This window comes from Alligator mississippiensis, chromosome 11 (assembly GCF_030867095.1).
Source record: "Alligator mississippiensis isolate rAllMis1 chromosome 11, rAllMis1, whole genome shotgun sequence".
In the NCBI taxonomy this organism is placed as follows: Eukaryota; Metazoa; Chordata; order Crocodylia; family Alligatoridae; genus Alligator; species Alligator mississippiensis.
The window spans coordinates 25,140,007-25,154,209 of record NC_081834.1 but is presented as its reverse complement, the minus strand read 5'-3'; the positions used below and the strand labels follow the sequence as shown (position 1 = coordinate 25,154,209).

The 14,203-nt window shown below is 43.6% G+C and overlaps 1 long non-coding RNA gene across 2 annotated transcripts in view; it reads left to right on the top strand.

Moving 5' to 3' along the window:
• LOC109280601 (uncharacterized) overlaps positions 1-14,203 on the top strand; it is a 190,662-nt gene that overhangs the window by 168,602 nt on the left and 7,857 nt on the right. For both annotated transcript variants that reach the window (XR_002086975.2, XR_002086974.2), the window contains exon 3: positions 10,943-11,030. This is a non-coding gene — a long non-coding RNA (uncharacterized LOC109280601). The remainder of the gene's footprint in view (positions 1-10,942; positions 11,031-14,203) is intronic.

Here is a 14,203-nt window from a genome sequence, read left to right as displayed (position 1 = left end):
GAAAAAGAGAGAAGACATGATCAGTGCTTCTTTACTAAGGGTATAATTGATAGCAACCAGTAAATCCTGGAGCATAAAAATCTATGCCCTTACTTGTTGGAGAGAGAGTACATCAAATAAAAGAACTCACCTTTTCTATTAAAATTAATTTTATTGGATTGTAACCACTTAATAGGATTCTGATTTGGATCACTGTGGCATTAACCTGTTCTCATTATTTTCTACAGAAGAGAAATATCTATTGAGCATTTCTGGCCTTTCCACATCACTGTTTGTTGGAGCATATACATGAGCATGGAGACCGCTCCAACACATTGGACTCCTAGCACATTGGAGCAGACTCAATTAATTGAGTCTGCTGGAGTGGAGCGTGGCAGCTACCACACTCCAGCAGCCTCCTGCACCTCGTGTATCAGCATCTGTATGCCTAAAAATGGCAGTGGGGGCACTTGAACTAAAACCTGTTGAACGAGCTTTAGTTCAAGCTGTGACAGCTGAAAATTGTGTCTAAGGTGCTTGCTGAATGCTGTGAAGATTAGACCAAGTGTTTCTTATCATTTGTTCATGTATTATAAGCTGTTTATTGCCCCTAAGAGCCTAATTAAAGCTAAAGAGTAATGAGGCCTTGTATGTAGTGAGGCCTAGTAAATTTAGCAAAGCCTTGTAGAAGTAGTAAGTTAAGCCTTGTGGCATAGTTAAAATTAACTTTATCAGAAGAATGCAAAGGCTTGTACTGCTATTGGTCAGTCCTAAGGAAAGTTTGCAGTGGGAGAATCCATATGGCTGTAAGTTATCAGCATAGCTCAGAAGTTATAAATTAGCTAGCACATCCGGAAATCATTTAGAAGGGAGATGCAGCTCTGTGAAAGAAGCTACTGATTTAGAGTTAGCTGCTGACCTGGTTTTGGTGGGTCCATGGATCTCAAGGAGCCTGAGGACTGAAATACCAGGGTTCTTCCCCCTACCTCTCAGACAGCGCTGATCAGGGACGCCTGACTTCACTGAGCTTTGCAGAAGAGAAACTTGTCGTACATCAGGCATCAGAGGGGACTGCCGATAAGTTGCCAATGTGAATTATTATTGTCTGTTATTGTAGTCTTATTTACACGTAGTTGTGTGTTTAAGTCAATAAACTTTTCTTACGTTTCTACCCCCGACCACTTTCTCAATCCCAAACCCTCTGCTGGCGGCTGGGACACAAGCGACCTGCCACCATTTTAAAGCACGGGGATGCTGATACATGAGACATGGTGGTGTTTTAATTAGAGTGGCTCTCAGAGATGCTGTAAGAAAAGCACCGCCCCCCCAAGCATATGTAAAAGAACTTTATGATTTTAACACCTGTATCTAGAAATGTTTGTCCTAAGCCTATGTTCTTTTTATTCCTGACTTATTAAAAAAAACCCCTTCTTATTATCTTTACCACTGTTGGTATTGACATTTCATTGATTCCTTTAGCTTCTTTTATCAGTCATCTGCATTTTTAAACATAAACTTACACCTATTGCTGTTAACTACCCCTTTATTCAATTCTCTCTTTATTATTTTTTGTTTTATAGTTGCTTTTATAAATTATAAAACAGTTTAGTGTGTAAACAAACAGAGGAGGATGGGGTGATCATTAGTGCCCACCATAGATTTGTTATGAACAAATTGTGCTAAACTGATTTAATTTTTCTTTAACAGAATAACTAGTTTGGTAGATGAAGGGAATGCAGTGGATATATTATAGTATACTTCAACTTTAGTAAGACTTTTAGTACAGTCCCACAAAATTATTCTCATAGAATAGTAGAACCGGAAGGGACCTGTAAGATCATCAAGCCCAGTCCCCAGCCAGAGGGCAGAAGATAGTTGTGCTCAAATGAGCTCACTGAGATGCTTGTCCAGCCTCCTTTTGAAAACTTCCAGGGATGGCAACTGTACCACCTCTGCTAGGAGTGTATTCCAGATATCCTTACAGGAACTAAGTTTTTCCTTATGCCCAGCCTAAATTTTTCCTCAACTAGTTTGTGCCCATTGGACCTTGTCCTCCTAAGGGGTGCCTTTCTGGAGAGTTGCTCCCCTAGATCTTGGTGTTCACCCCTGGCATACTTGTAGATGGTTATCAAGTCACCTCTCGGTCTTCTCTTACTCAGATTGAACAAACCCTGTTCCTGGAGTCTCTCCTCATATGGTCTATCCTCCAGGCCCCTGATCATATGGGTGGCCCTTCTCTGTACCCTTTTGAGCTTATCCACATCCCTCTTGAAGTGTGGTGCCCAGAACTGGACACAGTACTCCAGCTGTGGCCTCACCAATGCTGAATAGACATGGAGGAGCACTTCTCTGGATCTAGTGGCAATGCATTGGTTGATGCACACCAGAGTTCTATTTGCCCAGCTGGTAACTTAATCACACTGATGGCTCAAATTCATCTTCTAGTCGATTTGTCACCCACAGGTCCCTTTCAGATGCAGTGTCAACCAGGGGACCACCACTCATTGCATAGTTATGATGAGGGTTCTTCCTGCCCAGATGAAGGACCCAGCACTTGTCCCTACTGAACCTCATTTGATTGCATTGAGCCCATAGGACCAGTCTGGATACTTACCTTGTCCTTAGATGTGCCTGCCTTTGCCCACAGCTTGGTGTCATCCACAAACTTAATTATTGTGCTTTCCACTCCCTCATCCAAGTCACTGATAAAGATGTTAAAGTGCATGGGCCCAAGCACTGATCCCTGGGGAACACTACTCGAGACAGCCCTCCAGGATGAGGCCATCCCAACGATTTACAACTTGCTGGGATCAGTCTCTGAGCCAGTTGCCAACTCATCTCATTGTAGACGGGTCTAGGCCTGTACCCTCCAACTTAATTGAGAGAACCTTATGGAATATCAAAGGCCTTGCTAAAGTCTAGGTAGATGATGTCAACTACATGTCCCATAACCAGCTGATTAGTTATCTGGTCATAGAAGGACACCAGGTTTGTTAGGCATGGCCTCCCCTCAACAAAGCCACGCCGGTTGTTTCTTAATACCCTGCCAGTTATGACCTTGCGGCTGATGGCATCCTTAACAATTTTTACGAAGATTTTTCCCACGACCGAAGTCAGACTGATTGATCTATAGTTGTCAGGGTCATCCCTCTTCCCGTTCTTAAAGATGGATACCATGTTGGCCGTCTTCCAGTCCTTCAGGACCACTCCTGAGTTCCATGACTTTTTTAACTTTGCCAGAGGCACCACACTGAGGCTGGCCAGTTCTTTCAGGACTCTCAGATGCAGGTTGTTTGGCCCAGCAGACTTGTAAATGTCCAGATGTTCTAAGAGTACTTTCACCTGTTTGGAACTGATTTTTATATGGACTGCTGTCTTCCCCAGATTCTCTGGGCCTCTGGAAAGGTGATGAGCTCCCATCTGATTTGAAGAATACTGATGTAAAATAAGTACTTAGAAGCTCTGCCTTTTCGTGGGGATCAACTGTGGGCTGCCCCTTCATATTCAGTCAGGGTCCAACAGTGGAGCTTGATTTTTTTTTTTTTCTTGCTCCCTATGTAGAAAATAGAAGGACTTCTTGTTGTCTTTTAATTCAGTTGCCAGCTTGAACTCTACGCATGCCCTGGTTTTCCTTGCCTTATACCTTGTCTCATACCCTTGCCATCTGAGCGTACTCCTCTCTGGATGCTGCATCGTTTTTCCGTTTCATGTATGCTTTTTTCTTTTGAGAAGTTCTCTAATGTCCCTGTTGAGCCAAGTGGGTCTCTTGGTTCTTTGCTCTTTTTGACCACGTGGGGATGGTCTCTTTTTGAGCAGTGAGAATTGCCTTCTTAAGGAAGCACCACCATTCTCAAATCATTCAGTCACTTGTTGCAGAGGGCCTTTCTAACTAGACTCCTGAGTTTACCAATGTCTGCCCTTCTGAAGTCTAGGGCTTCTGTTCTGCAGGCAGAATACTCAGCCTTTTGGTGGATGGTGAATCTGATCAGTACTGTTGCCCAGAGTACTTCCAATCTTCAGGTTGCCTACCATGTCTTCCCCTTTTGACAACATCTGGTCCAGAGTGACTTTACCCCTAGTTGGTCCTTCCACAGCCTGTGTCAAGAACAGGTCATCTATAGCTGCTAAGAAAGTTGGTTGACCTGCTGGAGGTGGCTGAATGGTCTTCCTAACAGATGTCAGGGTAGTTGAAGTCATCCTTGACTCTCAAATAAAGTAGAGAATGTTGGGCTATATAAAATTACTGGCAGGTGGGTATGTAACTTGATGAATAACCACAAGCAGATATTCATTATAAACAAATCAGCATAAGAATGTCATTAGGCTTCAGGTGGACATCCACAGAGGTATGTTCTAGGTCAGGGCTGTCCAACTATCGAATTCACTATCCAGTGAAGGGTGGGTAAAATAACTAGTGGGGCTAAGGTGTTGGACTTCAGAAGGGCCAACTTTAGCAAGCTTAGAAGGCTAGTTAGTGAGGGGATGCAACTCAAGAACATAGAGCATATGGGGGTCCAGGAGGGTTGGAGGTATCTCAAGGGAGTGATCCTTGGGGCTCAAAAGGAGTCTATCCCATTACGTAGGAAGGGAGTTAAGGGGGCAAAAAAGCCCCCTTGGCTGAACAGGGAACTTCAGGAGAGTCTGGGGACAAAGAGAGAGATGTATAGGCAATGGAAGCAGGGAGCAGCCACCAAGGAGGAATATATCTTCCTGGTGTGCTATTGCAGGGAATCAGTTAGACAGGCCAAGGTGGGGCTTGAGCTCAGGCTGGCTTCAACAATCAAGGACAATAAAAAGTCTTTCTTCAGGTATATAGTGGGCAATAGGAAAGCTCAGAGCAACATAAGGCCCCTGCAGGACAAATCAGGACAGTTGGTGGTTGACGCGGGGGAAAAAAGCAGAGCTCTTCAATGAGTTCTTCGCTTCAGTATTTCTGTGTACTGATCAAGTCAGTTCCCCCACCTCAATCATTGACGGATGTCCACATGGCACCAGTCTGCCAATGGTTAGTTCTGAAATAGTTAAGGAGCTCCTGGAGGAGCTGGATGGGTACAAGTCAGCAGGCCTGGATGACCTCTATCCACAGCTGCTGAAAGAATTGGCCAGTGTCATAGCTGAGCTGCTGGCACAGCTGTTCGAGCACTCATGGTCCTCTGGCCAGGTCCCTGAGGACTGGAGAAGGGCCAATGTGGTGCCCATTTTCAAGAAAGGGAGAAGGGATGAGCCGGGTAACTTTAGACCAGTCAGTCTTACCTCTATTGCTGGGGAAAATGCTAGAGAAAATAATCAAAGAACACACTTGTGCAGGCCCAGCAGGGGAAACGATGCTGAAAGGAAACCAGCATGGGTTTGTTACAGGTAGATCCTGCCTGACAAACCTTGTAGCCTTCTATGACCAGGTCACGCACTGCCTGGATGCGGGAGCCGAGGCTGATGTCATCTTCCTGGAATTTAGGAAGGCCTTTGACACAGTTTCGCACCCTATCCTCATTGGGAAGCTAGCAGACTGTGGAGTGGATGCCTACATGGTCAGGTGGGTTGCCAACTGGCTTAGGGACCGTGCCCAGAGAGTGGTGGTGGATGGTTCCTTCTTGGCCTGGAGGGAGGTGGGCAGTGGGGTCCTGAAGGGTTCGGTCCTCGGACTGATATTATTCAATATCTTCATCAGCGATTTGGATGAGGGCATGGAGAGCACCCTCTCCAAGTTCGCTGATGATACCAAGTTATGGGGCAAAGTTAGTACACTGGAGGGCAGGGAGCAGATTCAGGCTGACCTGGACAGGTTGGATCAATGGGCAGAGAGAAATAGGATGCAATTTAATAAAGATAAATGTAAGGTACTCCACCTGGGAAGGAGGAACCCCCAGCACACCTATAGATTAGGGAGTGTCCTTCTCAGCAGCTTGGAGGCAGAGAGGGATCTTGGAGTCATAATTGAGTCCAAGATGAACATGAGCCAGCAGTGTAACGAGGCCATCAACAAGGCCAATCGTACCTTGTCGTGCATTAGCAGGTGCATGACTAATAGAACAAAGGAGGTGATGCTTCCCCTCTATGCGGCACTGGTCAGGCTGCAGTTGGAGTACTGTGTCCAGTTTTGGGCGCCGCACTTCAAGAGGGACACAGGGAATCTCGAGAGGGTCCAGAGGAGGCCCACTCACATGATTAGTGACCTTCATGATAGACCCTATTGGGGGAGGTTGAGAAAGCTGAATCTCTTCAGCCTTCACAAGAGACGGCTTAGGGGAGATCTTGTGGCCACCTAATAAATTTATAGGGGAGGTCAACGGGGAATAGGGGAAGCACTGTTTACTAAGGTGCCCCAGGGAGTGACTAGGAATAATGGGTGTAAACTAGTTGAGAGTGGATTTAGGTTAGATATTAGGAAGACATTTTTCACAGTAAGGGTGGCCAGGATCTGGAATGGGCTTCCAAGAGAGGTGGTGCTATCACCTAACTTGGAGGTCTTCAAGAGGAGGCTAGATAGTTACCTGGCCAGGGTCATCTGACCACAGTCCTCTTTCCTGCCAGGGGCGGGGGGTCGGACACGATGATCCATTCCGACCCTACAATCTATGAATCTATGAAACTAGTGGCCTGTGGGCTGAAAGTGGCCCATGTGATTAACATGTGGCCCACAGACCCTGCTGGCCACCTCATCCACTGTTGTTCAGCAGGGGGTGGGGGATTGTGGGCTCCAATTATTTGTATGTAATATCAGAAGTAAGAGAAGGACTAAGGAAAGTATAGATCCATTGTTGAATGCAGAGGTCAATCTAGGAATGGATGATATAGAAAAGGCTGTAGTATGTAATGCCTTTCTTACTTAAGTCTTCATGCATAAGATCAGCTAGTGGAAGTAGTGGAATAACAGGGTAAGGATTACTTAGAGAGAAGCTGGATGTTTTCAAGTCAGCAAGGACAGGCTTCATCATAAAGTACCAAAGGAATTAGCTGAGGTAATTTCAGAGCAATTGGCTATCGTCTTTGAGAAGCTATGCAGTTCAGGTGAGATCCCAAATAACTACAAAATGGTAAATAGAGGACCTGTCTTGAAGAAAAAGGATCTGGGGAATTACAGGCTGGTCAGTCTGACTCTAGAAAGATCATGGTGCAAGTCATCAAGGAATGTTTCTATATACCTGGAGGAAAACAAAGGTATCAGGAACAGCCAGAATGGATTCATCATCCATTGATGATGAATGCCTCTCATAGATTCATAGATTCATAGATGTTAGGGTCGGAAGGGACCTCAATAGATCATCAAGTCCGACCCCCTGCATAAGCAGGAAAGAGTGTTGGGTCTAAATGACCCCAGCTAGATACTCGTCTAACCTCCTCTTGAAGACCCCCAGGGTAGGGGAGAGCACCACCTCCCTTGGGAGCCCGTTCCAGACCTTGGCCACTCGAACTGTGAAGAAGTTCTTCCTAATGTCCAGTCTAAATCTGCTCTCTGCTAGCTTGTGGCCATTGTTTCTTGTAACCCCCGGGGGCGCCTTGGTGAATAAATCCTCACCAATTCCCTTCTGTGCCCCCGTGATGAACTTATAGGCAGCCACTAGGTCGCCTCTCAACCTTCTCTTGCGGAGGCTGAAAAGGTCCAGTTTCACTAGTCTCTCCTCGTAGGGCTTGGTCTGCAGGCCCTTGACCATACGAGTTGCCCTTCGCTGTACCCTCTCCAGGTTATCCGCATCCTTCTTGAAGTGCGGCGCCCAGAATTGCATGCAGTACTCCAACTGCGGTCTGACCAGCGCCCGATAGAGGGGAAGTATCACCTCCCTGGACCTATTTGTCATGCATCTGCTGATGCACGATAAAGTGCCATTGGCTTTTCTGATGGCTTCGTCACACTGCCGGCTCATGTTCAACTTGGAGTCCACTAGGACTCCAAGATCCCTTTCCACCTCCGTGCCACCCAGCAGGTCATTCCCTAGGCTGTAGGTGTGCTGGACATTTTTCCTCCCTAGGTGCAGCACTTTGCATTTCTCCTTGTTGAACTGCATCCTGTTGTTTTCTGCCCACTTGTCCAGCCTATCCAGGTCTGCCTGCAGCTGTTCCCTGCCCTCCGGCGTGTCCACTTCTCCCCATAGCTTTGTGTCATCTGCAAACTTGGACAGAGTACATTTCACTCCCACGTCCAAGTCGCTGATGAAGACATTAAAGAGTATCGGTCCAAGGATGAGTGAGGTCTCCTGACATTCTCATTGGTAAGCTACAGAAAGACAGCCAATAGGGCCAATCTTTTTGGCAGGCATGCCACAAATTAAGCCCCATGCCCTCTTGCAGTGCTACTCCAATGTGCTTCCTCTGTCTGATATGCTTTTTGCTCTCTTTGCTTTCTTCCACTGTGGTGGCTGTCCCCTCCCTGATCTGTCACGGGTCTCACACACAGGCTGCCCATGCCACCTGGAGTACATGTGCCTTAGGTTAGCCATCCTTATTCTAGAAGAAAGCACTGTAAGGTGGCTACGTAATTGGTTGGAACAGCAGGTGGAGGGTACTGGGGGAGGCAAGGCTGGAGGACAGGAAGGTATATGGGCAGTGGGGTTAGGACATGGACATTAGGTACGGGGGGGAGAACAATTAAGATGGGGTTGAAAATGATATTTCTTTGCCCCATCATTTTTTTAAAAGTAATAAGGACAAGCAAACAAACAAGCAGATATGTCCTGACACAACCTGACTGCAGAGGAGGGAGGGGTGAGGGAGAAGGGAGGGGTGAGGAGAGAGGAGTGAAAGAGGGTTAAAAAAACAAACAAACAAACAAACAAACAAAAAAACATACAGCACCACCTAAAGGCTGAAACACAGCGGCCCCTCATGGCGAAAGGGATTAATTACAATTCTTTGGAGTCTCTGGTTTTTTTGCACAAATAAAAATCCACATTTGGAGTGGCGTAACACAAAAGCAATGCAAGTTAACACATCTCTGAGTAGTGTTAGTCTAGGGTGCTAAATGGACTTTAAAGCAGCAGGAAATCCTGGGTTGTGCAAACACAAATGCAGTTGCGTCAATGTAAATGGGAAATTTTGTTTCGTCTACGCATGCCCACTGTGTTCAAAGAGTATTCATCAGTATCTCAATGTCTAGCTGGGAGAAGATACAGAGTGGGGTTCTCCAGGGGCCTGTCCTAAGTCTGATACTGTTCAATATTTCATTAATGATCTGGAAAATGGGGTTGAGTGCACACTGAGAGGACTTGTGGAAGATACTAAGTTTCGTAGAGTTGCAGATACTCTGGAAGCTAGGCGTAGAATTCAGAATGACCTTGATAAACTGGAGAAATGGTCTGAATTTATTCAAATTAAATTCATCAAGGAAAAATGCAAAGTTCTGTACTTAGGATGGAATAATTGCAGTCACAAATACAGGTTGATTAGTAACTGGCTAGACTGAAGTACTGCAGAAAAGCACCTGGAGTTTACAGTGGGCTGTAAAGTAGGGGCAAAAATTATTAGAGGTCTGGGAAACCTGATTTATGAGGAAAGGCTAAAAGAACTGGAATATTTATCCTGGAGAAGAGAAGATGTGGGCAGGAAGGGGGCTTTGATAACAGTATTGCATTACCTGAAGGATGGTTATAAAAGGATTGGGGTAGACTGTGTCTGACCACCAGGGACATGGCAAGAAGCAATGATCTTTACTTGCAGCAATGGAGGTTTAGATTGGGTATTAGAAAGAACTTCCTTACTATGAGGGTGGTTGAACATTGGAACAGGCTACACAGAGAGGTTGTGAAACTTCCATCCTTAGACATTTTTAAGAGCAGGTTAGGCACGTCCTTGGCTGAGATTAGTTTAGTCAGGGATGATCGTACCTTGAGCAGCTGGGGTGGACTGCATGGCCTCTAGAGGTTCCTTCTAGCACTACTTTTCTATGATTCATAGAATCATAGAAAATCATAAACAATTAGGGTTGGAAGGGACCTCAGGAGGTCATCTAGTCCAACCCCCTGCTCAAAGCAGGACCATCCCCAGCTAGATAATCCCAACCAAAGCTTTGTCTAGCTGAGTTTTACAAACCTCCAAGGGTGGAGATTCCACCACATCTCTGGGTAACTTGTTCCAGTGTTTTACTACCCTAATAAGGAAATTCTTCCTAATATCTAATCTAAACTTCCCTTGCTGCCACTTGAGACCATTGCTCCTTGTTCTATCATCTGCCACCACTAAGCACAGTCTAGCTCATTCCTCTTTTGAACCTCCTCTTCAGGTAGTTGAAGGCTGCTATTAAATCTCTACCCCCTCAGCCTTCTCTTCTCTAAACTAAATAAAACCAGTTCTCTCAGCCTGTCCTCGTAAGTCATGTGCCCTGTTCCATGCAAGATAGAGAGGTTCCTGATCAAGTTTGCAGACGACACAAAACTAGATGGGTCTGCAGACACTTTAAATAAGAGTAGAATTCAAAAGGATTTTGACAGTTTAGAGAAGTGGACACTTGTCAACAGAATGTAATTCAACAAGGATAGATTTATGGTATTGCACTTATAGATGGGAAATCAAATATATATAAAATGGGAGATGATTGACTGGGCAGTAGTGTTGAGAAGAATTTGGGTATTCTACTGGATCAGATAGGACAGTAGAAGAGGTTACTAAAGGAAGTTGTGGCATTTACTTCATTGGAAATTTTCAAGAAGAGGTTAGATATCATTTGTTTAGAATTATATAGGAACAGCCCATGTATTTGTGCAGAGGGTTGCATGAGATGACTCTGGGTATCCTTTAATCTTATGATTCTATTTCATTTTAACCAAAGTGATTCTTTTTTTGACAAGTCTATTTTTTTTATGCTTGCTGGATCATGGGTTTTGGGGTCCTGGTAGGGTTTTTGTTAGTACTTTAATACTTTAAATGTAATATTCTTAGTCATAGTATTACAATATTTTTTTCCTATAAACCACTCTTGCAAAGTTTTAATGACACTGATTCTGGGTAAATTTTTCATTTTGTTTTCCTCTAGAGAATAAACCTTCAGTAAGATGTAAGCCTCCAAGCACGTTGTGGCTATTTCTAGAAATAAATATGCAAAGGATCCTGTTTTATTCAAGGTATGAATAAAAATTTCAGAATCTTAACGTTTATTATTAAAAATAATGAATTGATTAAACATGAAAATATGTTTTTTATGCAGAAGGGAGAATATAGGCTTTGTAGTTTTTTAGCTGCAACTTCCTGGCTGACTGTAGTCTAATGCAAATAGGAAAAGGTGAAGCAATAACGAGTTGTTTCAAAATGTAACAGTGGGCATGTCTACATGTGCACCTGACTGCACAGTCCTGGTGGCACATGGTTTGTGCCTGCTGACGCTACATTGCTGTAGTGATGAGTTATGTTGCTGTAGCTGAGCATCTTGTGTAGACATGCCCAGTGTGTCTTATCTTAGAAATTGCCAAAATTGTAAGAGAATTAAATGTATCATTTAACATGGAGTCCTTTTCAAGTTTATTGAACAGGGTTTCTCAGTTTTTCAACTTTCCCCCTAGAGTATGGGAAACCTTTATGGATTCTAAAACTTTACTTGCTGTTGGATGTGATTTTGTGGTTAAGTTTAGAAAAAATGTGAGGTCAGTATTATCATATTTGGCATTTAGACTGAGGTACTGAAGTGTACCTGGGACATCAACTTCATCCTATTAGGATGGGATTTTAGATTTTTATTTGAATTTTTTTATTTGAACATCTGTATATAACACTTTACTCATTAACTTTGTGGAGTTTGAGTTTTACCAGAACAAATACTTGAAGAAAGTAGAATTTTAGCTTGAATGTTTTACTACTTGTTGAAAGTTAGCTTTCATTAAATATTACCGGTATTCTGCAAAATTTTGATTTACATTTCATACTGAGTATAATTTATAATTCACACCGTCTATGATGAATTGTGTGACTGCAACTGAAAATGGTAAAAACTTCCTACAGATTTCAAATGACCCTGTTTCCTCTGCCAGCTGGAGTTTCTCATAGTGCTTTTACAGAACCTTTTACTCATCCCACAAGGCACCATGACACTTAATAGGACAGAGCTGCATGTATTAAAAGCTATGAAATGTGAATCAGATCAAAATGCCAGCACAGCCTTATAACAGCTCTTGGAGATTATTTTTTCAGTCCTGGAAAAGTGTTTGTGCCCCAAGTGAGAACATGAAATGGTAAAATTCAGTGGAAAGTGTTTTAAAAGATAGGATGTGAGAGCCCAAAATGGGTGGCTTTTTACTTAACTTGCTGAATGTGATCTGCACCCTGTGTATTTTTTACGTTGCAACTGATCTTTACCAAGCAAATCAGCTGTTATTGGTATTAGTTCTGCACAGGCATTGGATTTGTAACCATAAATAAGTAAACTGGTTTATTTTTTTGCCTCATGTACCATCAATAAGCTATTTGGAATTTTTGGATGTCAACTAGGAAGTATTCTGTGCTCAGACACAAAACACAACACAATATTTTGGGCAAATTCATGAGGCTCATGTTTTCATATGTGGCTTTTAATTTTACCAGCTTTTGTTTTGGATGTCCAGCATTAGATATTTATTTCATAAGTTCAGGGATGTTGAAGACTTACCCCCCCCACCAGTGATTGTAACTTAAGATAAGAAACCCTTGGTTTCCAAAGAAAAGCCCCATAAAATTGACAAAACTAAAATTAGAGGCTGCTTTTGAAAGAATATAGCCCTAACCTCTGGGGTCTCAGTGTTGCCACTGATAACAGGGCCCCTTACATACCTCACCTGTAGGTTGGGGCTGAATTGCTCAGCTTAAGGTTGCTTAGGTAGCAGATACTTCAGCAATCTGGAGTATTTTTTTTAGCTGCTCTCAAATTGCTTTTACCCACCATAAAAATTCATGAGACAAGAAAGAAAAGCTCTGATATTTTCATCATGGACCTTTTTGCACATTGTTCTGTCAGGGTATAAAATCTGGGTTCCTCATTTTCCACAAAACAGGCCATAAGGTCTGCTTCCATCCACATCAGATACTGTGGCATCTATGCACAGGCTCGGAGCTGCCAGAGCAATTCTGCACTGCAGTGTGTGTGGCTGCTGGATTTAAATGGTTTGATGTTGTGCCATTTCTTGCAGATAAAGTCTTTTTATTTTTTTGGTTGCCTTTACTTGACCAACAGAAATTTATAAACATCTCTTGGTTCCTTTCCATCTTGCTTTTTCTAGTATGCACATGTGAAAGGGATGGAATAATACCAGTTCAGATTCAGCCCAGAAATTTTTGCCTTCTGGTAATTTGTATGAAGAGCATTTTATTGCATATAACAAAATCCTTTGGCCTGTCTAGAAAGATGCATACAAAGTTCTAGACTGGTTGTAGCACTGTATTGGGAAATTATAATGCTGTTTCCTGTGCTATACCTGTTTGTAGATAATTGTGACTTTTCGTTGATAGTTTAACCCCTGCTCCCTACCCCCCCCCCACCCAATGTGTGTGTGTGGAATTGTACCAGAAAAGAATTTGAGAAGGGTAACTCTCTCATGTACCACCAGCATTCAGTTCACAAGATTTTTTAAAAAGACTAATGGTATAACATTTTTAGAATCTTCAATCTCATATTTGCTTATGGAAAAAAATTGAATTTTGGTGGTTATAATAATCTAAATGTGGGTTTTTGTGTGATGGCATGAAAGATAGGACTGTGCAAAGCTTCAGTTACTGATTTGATTTGGAGGAGATTTGGCCTGATTCAGCAGCTGAATCTCCAAATCCGAATCGAATCAGAAAACCCTTTAATTTCTCCAAATCAATTCAGAGAGATTAACGATTTGGCCATAGACACAGATTTATATGTTTTGTTTTGTTTTTCTGTGTACCTCAAGGTACCTGGCATGGCTTGTGAATGCTGAGATGGTGGGCAGATGGAGCGTCCCATGGGAGTGTGGGGGGGGGGTCCTCTGTGCACTTGGTGGTGAACTTGGAAGTGGACCAGAAGTAGTTCTGGTTCACTTCCAGGTCCATCGCAGAGCGTGCAGGGGACCCCCAGCTCAGTAACTGGTGCTCCCTGGGTCTGGGGGGGCACCCAGGGTCCCCCTGTAGCCAATTGCTAAGCCAAGAAGGTGTGGGGAGTTCCTCGGGTACTTGGTAGCGGACCCCCCATGCTCCTGTGGGACACTCCATCTGACCCACCATTGCAGCATTCACAAGCCGTGCCTAGTACCTCGAGGTACATAGAAAAAACATTTAAAGCTGCGTCTATGGCCAAATTGTTGATTCT